The 13,677-nt window shown below is 39.4% G+C and overlaps 1 protein-coding gene across 2 annotated transcripts in view; it reads right to left on the bottom strand.

Moving 5' to 3' along the window:
* Window positions 1-13,677, bottom strand: part of CYP7B1 (cytochrome P450 family 7 subfamily B member 1) — a 187,507-nt gene that overhangs the window by 26,634 nt on the left and 147,196 nt on the right. The gene's annotated exons all lie outside the window — the stretch shown is intronic.

Here is a 13,677-nt window from a genome sequence, read left to right on the forward strand (position 1 = left end):
TTTTATGTGCATAACAGATTTCTGTAGAAAACAAGAGGTGGAATTTTTCTATTTGGTACAGAGGATAGACAATGCTGTTGCAACTGTCAAAACAAACACTACAGACTACACATGAATTTAAATATGCAAAGGAGGTGTTTTATGCACATAAAATAATTTGTATTGTTTTTACAGTCAATTTAAGGTAAAGTATATTTAATAAATACTGTTTAAAAATATGAAGCATTCTAGCATGAATTAACATTAAATTACTAATTGTTATAAATGTATAATTTATTTAAGTATAAATCTGAAACGCGTGCTTTGGTCTCATTGCAGATGTCTTTGTTAAGGTGTATTTTTCCCTTTGATCACGGATATATTTTGGAGGCTCTCTTAACTGTTACAGACATGGATGGTTTTTGAGGATACAAGGCTGTATATTGAAACCTTATGTTTCTTTCTATAGTAAGGCTAATTTACATTTGGGATTACATGTCTCCATTCATATATTTCATCTAAAATTAAAAATATACTCAGCAAACTCAATTAGGCTACTGGTGTTTACGCATGTCAAAAGATCCTTTAATAATTACAGTGCAAGGCAAAATGTATGTGCCACTGGAAGTAATATCCTCCCCCCACGTTGCACCTCTACCACTTGGCAGGCGGGAGCGGCATGTTCTGCTCCTGGGACTGGGCATGTGGTGTTTGGATGCAACATCATAGCCAAGCGTCACACTACCAACACTAATATGACTGAGCAGCACTCAGCAGCTTCCTTCACGTCGGTGTCCGGCACTCCATGTGGGGACAACTCGGGGGCATTAAAAACACTGGATGAGGGACAACATGTCAGTCATTCAGTATTTTAATTGCCCCCTAACCGCTAGTGCCCTAGGCAACTGCCTAGATTCGGCTAATGGTAGTACTAGCCCTGTGTGTCAGAATATTACTAGTTTGACCTAGTACACATACTTGCCTACAATCTGTATAAATGTACCCCATAGAAACTCTTGGTCTAATATGATTTTACCTCACTTCAGCAGTCGTGTCTATGCACGGCCCACTTCTGTCATATTCCTCACTAATATTTTAATCTAAATATCAGAGGGGTACATCTGCTATATTGAAATTGTGAGTTTGTCAGTCACAAAGCAATTGGTAAATGTCAGCTATGTGGGGGCAGAGGGATAGTAGGAGGAACCACTATGATACTTTGTCATTGATACCATTACCACATTTCCCAGACACCATTAAAGCGATCATATTCATTAAAACACAACATAAGTATTCATCCAATAGTTACATGAAGTAAGTGGTCATCAGTAAAAAGAAAAACAATAAAAAACAACTCAATCCTACAGATACTATGAAAGTCAACATGACATGATGTTTATCACTGACCTGGTCCCGATTAAGATTGTGACTATAAGCAAAGAATCTTTCCAATTGTTTAGTCTCTTTTGGCTGGGTACACATTACAGTGTTTTCAGCAGATCGGGCCAATCAGACGATAAAATACTAATTGGCCCCATATCACAGTAGTGTGTACCCTGCAATGAGGAGCGATTATCGTTCCAAAGCACATAATATAGTTGAGTGAGATTGCTAAACTGAACTAAAACTCTCGTTCAACAATGGAACAATGTCGTTCCAATTCTGCAGTATGTATGCACTCTGCAGAATTGGAATGACAGTTTAGTACCAGCCCTGGAGCCATATCCAACATTGATAAGGTGACAGGCTCTCTGTTACCCGACCAGCACCCGCAGTTATCAGAGACCCCAAAGCCGCAGCCTCTGTGTTACCTGACCAGCACCCGCAGTTATCAGAGACCCCAAAGCCGCGTCCCCTGTGACAGCCCCTGTGTTACCTGACCAGCACCTGCTGTTATCAGAGACCCCAAAGGTGCATCCCTGGTGACAGCCCCTGTGTTACCCGCAGTTATTAGAGACCTTGGAGCTGCATCATTTTCCGTGTGTATCCAGCCTGATTCAAGATTATTATTATTATAGCCAGTTCATGCAAAGGATTTGGTTTTCAGCATCAGTTAGTAAAATAACAAAATCGTTAAAAATAGATTTAAAATAAAAACAAGTATTCGCAATTGAAAATATGCTTTGTTTCACGGGCACTAGTAGTTTTACCCAGAATTCACCAGGTGGAATTTCACTTTACCAGAGGCGCGGAGTCTAACATAGTGGCTGGTCTTCTCCAGGAACTCCCGCAAGGGAGTATGGTTTTAGCGGCTGCCACTGTGCAGGTCGCGGCCCTCTGGGAAGTGTGGTGAATATACGGAACTGTATAACTGAATAGGAAAGAGAATGTCAATGATATAAATGCAGATTCTCTGAACAATGGTAACACGGTAGATTGATGAGCAGTAATAAAAGGAGGAGAAAGTTCCAAAGTGCATTAGCACACAGGTAGCATACAGCAGACCAACATATGACAACTGGATAAAGTCTATGGAAGGACCAATCAATAATGCAGCAGGAGAGTCAGCGACTCGCAGCTATACTTCAGAGGCACTATAGGCTTTAGTCCTAATAAAAGGTACCATGCAACATAGTAGGGTAAGCTGCTCCTGACATATGTTCCCGCTGGTAGATGTAAAGACTTGTGCAGATGCTGGTATAATACTAGATAGCGTGAAGTGGTCTGCGGCTAGCAAGTTGTACCACTGATATGGAGAGAATTGATTGACCAATGAGACTATGAGCAAGGTTTTAACAGTCCGTGGTTTCTGCACATGCGCAATCCTTGGTCAAGATGGCGGACGGCCGCGGCGCCGAACAGGCGCTGGCAAGAGAGAGAGAGACCCATGTCCCAAACCAGAGGCACTAACCGTCCGGTGAGTAACACTTTGTTAAAATAAGAAAGCGTTTTTAATAAATTGTCCTCTGTTGTCCTGAAAGAACAAACATTTTGGAAGTAAGTACATCTACCGCTACAACCATTTATAAACAAACAGTGTTCCCCATGTGCTGCATTGGGAAATTATCACTGACACGACCCGGCAAAATCTCGATTACAGGGTAAAGCCCTTTAACATATATATATATTACATCTTTCATAAATTGTAATTAAGCAGGATGAAAAAACTGGTCCTTTTGTAGGGAGAAAAATGCTGTGCGCCCATCATAAAACTGGGAATACTTTCCTAAATTTTCCCTCTCCCCTCAGTTATATAATCCTGTCCTGCAAAACAACATTTTGTTTTCCACTTGGCTGCAAAATGAGATGCACTCGTGTATGTAAAATTTTTAAGCTCTCTTCATAAAGCCGATTTTCATTTAAAGTCTTCCTGTTATCATTCTATTGATCCATCAAAACAGAATTTCCCAGAATATCAGTTTCTCTGGTTGCATTAATACTGCATGTATGGGATGGACTGGTTCAGTACCATCAAATATCTTCTCACTATGGACCACTGGCTTCCATTTTATATCATCCAGATAAAGTTGCATCCGTATCCATACAATTGTCCCTGCAGATCTAATCTTCTTGTTTTCTGCAACATTAGATTCCATTAATGGGTCACTCCCAACATTTACTAAAAACAATAACAATAGATAGTGTTAGCTCAGAGAGGCAATGTAATTATGCTTAATTTCTTGCTACTGCTTCTTAAGTGCCTTTGCCTGTCACTTCCACTGTTTAACCTCCACCCCCTCTGCAATATGAACAGACCGCTAAACTTAATGTCACTTTAGCGTCTATTGTTTCTCACTACCCCCTCCCTCTAGAATGTAAGCTCTCATGGACAGATTCCTCAAACCTATGTCTCATGCTTTTCCACTCTCCGTCATCCTTGTTTCTCCCTTTCATGTTTTATGCTGTATTGTTTCTGTATGCTATGTAATTTGTTCTATTAATTGCACCCATGCATTTATTATTCTGCTCTGTATCCATGTACATGTTAATAAGTTCACTGTTAATATATGTCATATCTGTACTACTATGCCAGGTGCTATGGAATCTGTGGTGCCATACAATTAAACAATGGTGATGACAGGTAATGTATCACATACACAGCTCTTCAAATGGACCAGTATGTGTCAATAAACAAATGGTCTTCTAACACTGGCTGCTATCCAATAACTAGAAAAATCATCTAGTAGTGTAGTTTAGTGATAAAATCGAATTGCTTTATGCGTCGCTCTATTTTAGTTTAGTACTTTAAAACTTAAATATTGATATTAAATATTCTAAAAAACATACAATAATTGGTAGGTTTGTGGAAAAAATGTAAATCTTTTAATGGCAATAGGCATCCAATAAGCAGCACTCAAGTTTACCTTTCAAAGGCAAGCTGCACAGAGTGAGAAAACACATTGACACATCTATTACAGTAAACACTCAGCACATACAACAGGAGCTCACAGTTCCTGCTTTTCACACTCAGTGTGCACAAAAGATATTTACACAGGTTAATTCCACAGAATCCATACGCCTGGTGAAATCCTTCTAAGCTCTGTAACTGAAATGTACCATACAGTACAGTCCTTACATTCTGTGAATCATGTTACAGGTTTCTCCTCATATAATTATAAAGATTTTAACATCAGGCTTTTCCATGTGCAATGTACTTGACAGAGCTAAATAACTGGTCATCTACTATTCAGAGCCAGATTAAGTGGTGGGCACAGGATCAGCCCTGGTCCACGTGCCACATGTACGGGGGGGGTGATGGCAAATCCTACTCATCAGACCCCCTGTATGTTTACCTGTGCACCTGACCCAGCTTCTGCTTGACCACTGTATGTTCGCTGCCTGCATATGGACTCGGCTACCAGTTGCAACCACTGCTTGCTCACTAATATTAGAACATTGCTCTGGTATTCCAGTTTGACAAACTACCATCAGTGCATGTTGAGGTTACTCTTACATATTGCCCTGCAATTTGATGACTCCGTTGCCAAGTGAGTTGCTATTACTGACTACTGATCTTGCTACCACTGAAATGAATTACTGTCCGCTTTTCTTCTGAAGTTCACCTTTAGCAACGTTGTGTTCTAGTGTTGTAATCTGGCGGAAGATCAGCTTCAATCTTATGGCTCTGAATATCATTGCTGTTTCCTGGTTTTGTGTGTTTGATGATACATATATTACTGTGAGACTGTGTCCATATTGCAACAAATTTCCAGTGGTAATATCTTAGCTGTTATCAATGTAAACTGCAGTTGCTTTGGCGCTGAACTGTGGCTGGAGATAATGGGCCTGATTCATGTGTGGATGTATTTTGTGTGAAATAGCTCTGTGTATGCTCAGAAACAGACCTTATGCCAATGAATGCAACTGCACGCAATTAATGTCCAAAAGCAAAGGACCCTTACGACTGCCTACGACTTTAATGGCGAATGGGGGTGGAAAAGGGTGGATAAACATAGGCAATGTACAGTTACGATGTGTCTAGGGCGTTCCAGCGCAGAAACAAATAACTGAAGTCCTGAGGTCCTATCCATCACTTCCAACATTCAGTATCTCTCCCATTCCTGTTACTTTTGTCTTCACAATATCACCAGGATTACACCCTTCCTCTCTTGACACCACCAAGACCCTTACTGAATCTCTTATCTGTCAACTATAGCAACCTCCTCTTGTCTGGCCTCACCTTCACTGCCTCTCTCCTCCTCCATCTTGTCCTAGTGTTAAGGAGAGATTGATCTTCCTCTCTCCTTCTGCCAACCCCTCTTCCAATCACTAAACTAGTTCCCTATCCTCTTTAGAATCCAATTTAATCTCTTCACCTACAAAACCCTTGCCCTTTACTCGCCCCTACATCTCCAAACTCATCTAGTTCCTGCCCCCCTTGCTCAACTAATGACCGCTGCCTCACCTCTCCCCTACCAACCATGGTTTACTCCTGCCTCCAAGATTTCTCCTGTGCTGCTCCCCACCTAAGAAATGCTCTCCATCAGTCTCTCCTCCAGCTTTTAACAATTCAAACACTCCTGAAAAAGGCACCTGTTCATCAAAGCCTACCACTTCCCCACATGTCCTTCCCAAATAGGGCCCTCTCTATCACACCAACTCCCCCTCTCCGTGTCATCCTCAATTGTTTCAATTTCAACCCCACTTTAGAATGTAAGCTCTCATCATCAGGGCCGTTTTGTCACCGTCTGCTATGCTTAAAGCAGCAATAGTTTGACTATTTTATGGAAACACAAATATATTACAGCTACTATTTTTAGTTGTAAATGCTCCCAGGCTGGAAATGGCTTCTCCTTGATAATTAGGGTAAACTTGCTGAGTCTGCAGACATGAGGTGACCTGCCCCTCACACATGTCATTTGTCAAATTTCAAGATCCTGTTTAAAACAAACCAATCCTGGTATCCTAGCAAGGGAGCTTTACAGAGATGGTGACATATAATAAAAGGAATACATATTGTGCTTTTGTACAGAAAATATACTTGGCGCTTGTCAGCAGTGAAGGTCATTTTGAGCCTAGTAAATAACAAAAAGCTGTAACCTCAAAAGGGAAGTAACTAGGCAGGGGGCTGCATTGGACAATTATGTTTAATAAGAAAGTTTAGTGTAGATTGAGCCATTTTATAAAGTTTGCAATTAGAAAATAAGAGGGAAAACCAAAGGCAGACTATTGTCTCACTGTGATTGGCTCATACTGGAAAGTATGTACACTGATGACCAATTTAAGACATAAGTATGACCTAAGCAAAGCTCACAATATTTATCCCCAAACTCTTAGCTGGGGAAGAGTGAGACCAAATAAGGCTAGAGATCCACAGTTTGGACTTGGAGTGTTGAGCTGGCCACACATGGACCAATTCTGCTGCTCAGCACAAGCACCAGATGACATGATAAATGTCCAGTCTGGCCATGCATGTAGATGGACAAATTGAAAGAGATCCAGCCACTCAGTCCCTTGTGCTTAAAATAGCTGGATCACTTTCACTATGACCACAGTCTATCCGTGTAGTCAGAAGGCGACAGCAAAACACAGTTCTATAATGGTCACCTCTGATCATCTTCTGACCTCCCTTACCAACACGTGCAATAGCTGTTCAAACAAATTTGTTCAGATTATGAGGCATCATGGTAATTTCTGGGCATACTGCAACACTACCAAAAACTAGCAAACCTCAAACACATCACCGGTCTCCCATCTTTTCCAAAGTCCTTTAAATGTGGTCTTTGGAATGCACGCTCTGTTTGTAACAAACTTACCTCCATACACAACCTCTTCCTCTCAAACAACCTCAACCTTCTGTCAAAAACAGAAATACGGCTCACCTGCAGTCCTTTCACATGGTGGCCTCCATTTCACCCACACCCCCAGACCTGGAGGCAGACAAGGAGGTTGAGTTGGACTACTTCTCTCCCCACAGTACACATTCACAGTTCTACCAAATGTTCCATCACTCAAATTCACATCTTTTGAAGTACATATTGTTAGGATTATTAACCCATTCTCTTTGCACTGTGCCCCCTGGACTACACCAACAATTTATTAAACATTTTTATGCATGGTTCCCTCACTTCTTATCTTCTGACATCCCCATCATCATCATGGATGATTTTAAACATCCCTATTGTTAATCTACATTCCAATGCTGCTTCAAAACTGCTCTTTCTAACATCCTCACTTGACCTCTCCCAGTGGATTAAATCCCTTACTCATCAGGATGGCACACTAAAGTAACCAAAAATCTACAAAAACTTTCTCGTAAAGCTGAACTGGCGTAAATCTTGTACCTCTAATGATTTCAGCGCATATACTGCTATCTACCACTCCTATCAAAATGCTCTGGACACTGCTAAACAAGCATACTTCCAATCTCTCATCTATGTTCAGGCTTCTAACCGCAAAAACCCATTATAAAACATATTTAAAGCTCTTCTCAATCCTCCGACTACCACCAGTGCCCAGGATCTTGCTGACTATTTCAAGGACAAGATTGATAAGATCAGACTTGAAATGGTATCATCTTTCTTGACTAGCAATCAGCTCAATTCCTTCCCAGCATCCTCTGACACCCTTACTTCATTTGATCACACAAATTCTCAGTTACAGGACTTTTTTCGGGCTGTACCCACTTTATGGAATTCACTCCCTCACACCACAAGACTTTCCTCTAGTCTTCAAACTTTCTCTGAAAATCCACCTCTTCAGACACGCTTATAATATTCCTCTACCACCCTCTTAATCTCCCTAGGTTACCATATTACCAGCCTCTACACAACTAACACAAGACAACAGCCCTCTGACCAACATAGTTGTGTGACCGAGCATACAGCCCACTAAATACTTTGTAACCATTGCATTCCAGCTGGACAAATATTCAATAGCACTTACCCTTGTGTATCAAACCATTGTCCTATAGATTGTAAGCTTGCAAGCAGGACCCTCTTACCTCTCTGTATGTATGTAAGTATGTATGTATTATCCAGTATTGTTTTATTACGGTTTGCTTCCAATAGTAAAGCGCTATGGAATCTGTTGGCGCTATATAAATAAATGATGATGATGATGTTGGGAAAATTGATCAATATTGGCTGCAATACCATGGCTTGTGTGGCCAGCATTAGGATGAGGATGTGAAAAAACTTACAGGATCAATTGAAAATCCACATGAAGGCTTTTTATTTCCACCTTCCTGTAGGATCTATTTCTAGGAAACTAGTGATAGATGATTTATCCTGGAGGGTCCAGGACAAGTAATTCGTCCATCCAACTATTACAATAACCTGGATATGTATTAGTTACATTAAACTAATTTAACTCATTCAACAGTATTCATATCACACTACTCATCTCATTTTCTGTACCCTAAAAGTTACATTATTTAATACATTTTGGACAAGGCTACCTTACATTAATGTCATTCCCTGTGTAATGGAAAAAATATTTTGGCACCCAAACAGGATAAACCATAGTCATCAAATGCATACACTGGAGAAAATGGAGCGCAAGACTGTTTACACTAGTGCATCTAGATTAGGGTCAATAAGATGAAATTAAGTGATGATTATTGGCACTGCAAGTACTACTAATATCAAAGTAACACCCTTTCTGAAGTAAATAAAATACTACAATAGAGAATATTTTGCCATCCAGTGTAGGTGACCCCAATGAATTCCCAACAATAACAATAATGTTTACTTCTGGCTATGCTTTAGCATGTTTTATTTTGTGTTCAGTCTCTTTTAAACTAGCTATACATGCTTTTTTTTTTTTATCCTCCTTTGAGTGCATCTGTCAATATTGTTTTATGCAGTTTTCTTCGTGCTTATAGCAACTGATACTTCCTTGGAGAACAATGTTGCTTCCTCTTCCTTTTGCCGTTACTAATATATTGCAGTTATGCAGTATCCTGCAAATAGTGTTCACATCCCCAGTAGACACCTCCTCCCTAAGCAGCACATAGGAGGTGCACACGTATCATCCTTCTTTAAAAACACTATGCCAACAACATCATTGGGCCCCGTAGATGTGAGCACACACCAGGCCATCTTGCATAAACACTATGTCACCAATGTTAATGGTTACTAGTGAGTTCATACATTTAATTGTAAGATTTATATCCAGCAGCCAATCAAACCACAACATTGTGGTGCCAAACCCACCCGGGCTTACAAATACACAGCGTTCTGGAACTGCCATTCATTTATGCAAAATAACCCACTAAGGAAGCCAGTGGCAAAACACTTTTGAAACTAGTTCTACATAGACAATGACAGAAATAGTTTCAGTCTTTTTTTATATACATTTTAATCTGTTAATCTAGGCACCGCTCGATGGCTAGGAACACATAAGTATTACCATTTCTAGTTTCACTAGGTGGAGGATACAATGTATTGTAGTGCACACATATATCACCTCACAGCTAAGCACATTATCTACAACTCAAGAGCAGAAAATAGGCATTTGCCTTGAGGAGCGCTGGGAGGACCATCTAGAGACGATGGTACAAAACCAAAGCAATTTGATTTGTGCATCCATTGTGCTTCATAAATAAGGGTCCATTGACTTTTATTTCTAAATTTTTGTCATTAAACAAAATATAGACTACAAATATAGAATAGTTATAATGCAAAGGAAATGTAGTGCACATTAGAACATTTTTCTCAAGTGCCCTTAACATACGTGTATTAGGTTCTCCACCCCTTCTAGCGCTCTGGCCTACTTTTATGTTTTTTTTTTACAATACTGTATTAAATCTAAGTTATTGTATACGATGTCCTTCATTTATGAATCCTTGTGCCAACACCACCACTGCATAGACTGGAAGTGTACAATGAAATATCCCCTAAAGCTGGACGGTCGGGTCATAACACACTGTTCGCATTGACTCCAAGCGATCATTTCATCCAATACACTTTGGCCTTTAAATACATTTAGATACCTTTTGTTGCTCTATGTTGTTTCTGCATATGTTTATGTAAGCTTTCCAACTGGGTAGCCCGAATGTTAACAGACATATTCTTATTCTTTGTCTACTATATTCAGAATCATTATAAATGTAAAATACAGCACTGTGTAAAATTGTATGTGGTAAATAAATAATAAAAATAATAATTTAACAACATAAAAGACATTTAGCGCTCAAACCAAAATGTATCTGTCTTAATCTTTTTATATAATAATATGAACAGGGGTATTTAATACCTTTGTGACTAGACCATGTGCCAGGTAAAATAATGATATGGTGTATCTGTATCTGCATTGAGTCCCCTAGATAAAGGCTTTCATTTGGTAGCATAGTGACAAATATATTTTTATTATAACTGCATTATAAGGGGGAGAGGGATAAAGTTACCCAAAAAATTATTTTAACTGTTCGCCATCTGGTGCCCTCACACTGAGCACCAGACAGTGATATGGAGGAGAAGCACTATACAGCTTCACAGTTAAGAACCTGCCTGGATTTTGTTCCTCCATATGAGCAATTGGTGCTCAGTGTGAGGATGCCGCCTTTAAAATAAAAGCACACCCTTGGCGACTACCTGGTGCATGCACCGGCCATGGCTGTACCATGCTTGTATATATATCAGAATAGGAGAAAAAAAAAATGAATGTCTACATATAGATTCTGTATTCTATAAATATGAGTGGGAGCTGCCATATCACTAGTTCTACAAAAGTAAATATATTCTTATTAGACACCAATAGAACAGTACCCTAAGTGGCTAAATTGATATTTGAAATGGTAACATGCTTTCTCAACTTTACAATACAACATGTGCACTAAACATCTCTCGGGCAAGGGGCACACTTGCTTTATTTCGAGGGAAGTGCTCTACTAAATGTATGTTGCTTTTAAAATAACAAATGTTCCAGTGCAATGTCACTTTAACAAAGTCTTATCGATGAAGTACACATTTACAGAAATACATACATAGGCACTTGGCAAGTACACATGGGCAGCTGTATTGTATTCCATTGGTTCTAGCTAATGGATGGCAGTTTTAAGAAGATTCTAGGCTGACAGATGGTTAATAATTTAGTATACATTCCTTTTCACAGAGTAAAGCTGGAAAACAGTGATAAATATAGCTAATTATACAGTACATATATGTTAAAGGTTAATTCTAAATCATGAATTTATAATTAAATGCAAAAGAGATGGTATTATTTTGGTAATTACAATACCATTTCTAAGTAAATCAAAATGCAGTATTTTTTCTAAAACTATAATCCTGGTTAATTATAGGGGCAAATATGATTAACAGGACAGAGAAACTGTATGTTAAGTGATTGGTAGGAACTATGTACGCTGCAAAACTGGGATATAATTGCTCAACACTTTGCACAAGCCTCTTATTGATGGGATGATGAACAATTGGTTTGTTGGGGGAAGCTCAAGTATTTCCTGAATGTAACAACACAAAGAAAAAACATTCATGCATAAATAAATGCTGCATCTAATTTTGGATGATCAGATCTATAGTAAAAATGGCCACAAAACTGGTGGGCCAGACCTGGCTGTACAAACAGACTGCATCGCGCATGTCCTACCTCTTCCTGGATAGCCGATGATGTCACACATGCTCTGATGATGCTTATCGGACAAATTCATTTTTAGTTCTGGGGGATTATATCATACATTTTTTTTTATTTTTTTAACAGTTTTGAATAATCAAAATAGTCACAAACAGTACAATATTTGACCCATCTGAAATCAGCCAATGAAATCTGTTGCCAACATTAAGCTGGCCACATGATGCAATATATCCAGAAATATCAGCAACTGTATCACATCCTGTGGGGTCCCAAAATGAACCCCATGTCCCAGAAAGGATTGGATCATTATCAGACATTTTGGTAAATGTGGCTGGAAGATGACCACACATACATGCAGGCCAATAGTAGTCATCTGCCCTCAACTTCCAACCACAGTAAACAGGTCCCAGAAATGATAAACCTGCTGTGCCCGAGCACAGAGCTTCTGGTTCCTGTCCAATTTGGTCACTTGCTCATGGCTGGCATTATGCTTTATGAATATACAGAGTTAGTAATATAGAAAACAAGGAAAAAACATCACCTCAAACCGATGAGCTGAACATTCAGCCACTCAGTTCCTTTTTAAAGGCTGGGCAGCACTGTGGCTTAGTGGTTAGCACTTCTGCCTCACAGCACTGGGATCATGAGTTTGATTCCTGAACATGGCGTTATCTGTGTGGAGTTTGCATGTTGTCTCCATGTTTGCGTGGGTTTCCTTCGGGTGCTCTGGGGTCCTCCCACACTCCAAAAACATGCTATTACGTTAATTGGCTGCAATTAAATTGACCTTAGTCTCTCACTGCCTGTCTGTGTATGTTAGCTCCCATGGGGCAGGGACTGATATGAGTGAGTTCTCTGTACAGCGCTGCAGAATTAGTGGTGCTATATAAAAAGCTGCTGCTGATAATGAAGGGACATTTTTTTCAGAGAAGACTGATGGGTCAAATGATACAGCTGATATACTGTATATCTGGAGAGTAATTATTTGTTCACTTTGGATCAGAAGAACGAGGGAACATTCTTTCCAAACAGCTTATCAAAACTGCAATCTTTCACACTACTTGAAGAGGCAGATGGGTCAGCCAAACACAAGTCATTTTACATTGCCAAGTAATTTAGTCTATTGGACTAGGATAATAAACAAATACTTAAAGTGTTTACATAAATGCAAGCAAGAGTTAAAAAGTGGTTTCTCTATATTCAGATCTCAGTAAGTACAATCAATAAACTACAATACAACACACAAAACTGTGAACTATGGACAGTAAAAAGGAAGCAAAATACTAAAGGCAGAAAAAGGCTTCTCAACATTAGTTAATGATGAGACTTACCGAAAAAAGACAGTACAGTAAAACATCTACTCACATTAAAGACTAAAGTAATCAACTCAATTACATTATTAAAGAGTAGCTGTCAGTAAACTTTAACTGGAATATACTGTAAATATCATTAAATGGACAATATTAGAGTTAGAACAACCTCTTTAGTTAATCCGAGCAGTGTAATGTTTACAGCGGCACTTAGTATTTCAGCAGTGCTGTTCTTCAGGGCGGCAGTGACCTGTCCACTCATGTGATTGTGTGAGGACAAGGCTGCATCTGACAGGGGCAGTGGGATGATGTGAGAAGAGGAACTCTAGAATAACAGATAGTTGAAAGAGCAATGTCCCCCATCAGCATACAGTAGTGATGTAAGAATTCTGTCAAACTTTTGTGGTGTCAAAAT

The sequence above is a fragment of the Mixophyes fleayi genome, chromosome 5 (genome assembly GCF_038048845.1).
Source record: "Mixophyes fleayi isolate aMixFle1 chromosome 5, aMixFle1.hap1, whole genome shotgun sequence".
Taxonomy (NCBI): domain Eukaryota; kingdom Metazoa; phylum Chordata; class Amphibia; order Anura; family Limnodynastidae; genus Mixophyes; species Mixophyes fleayi.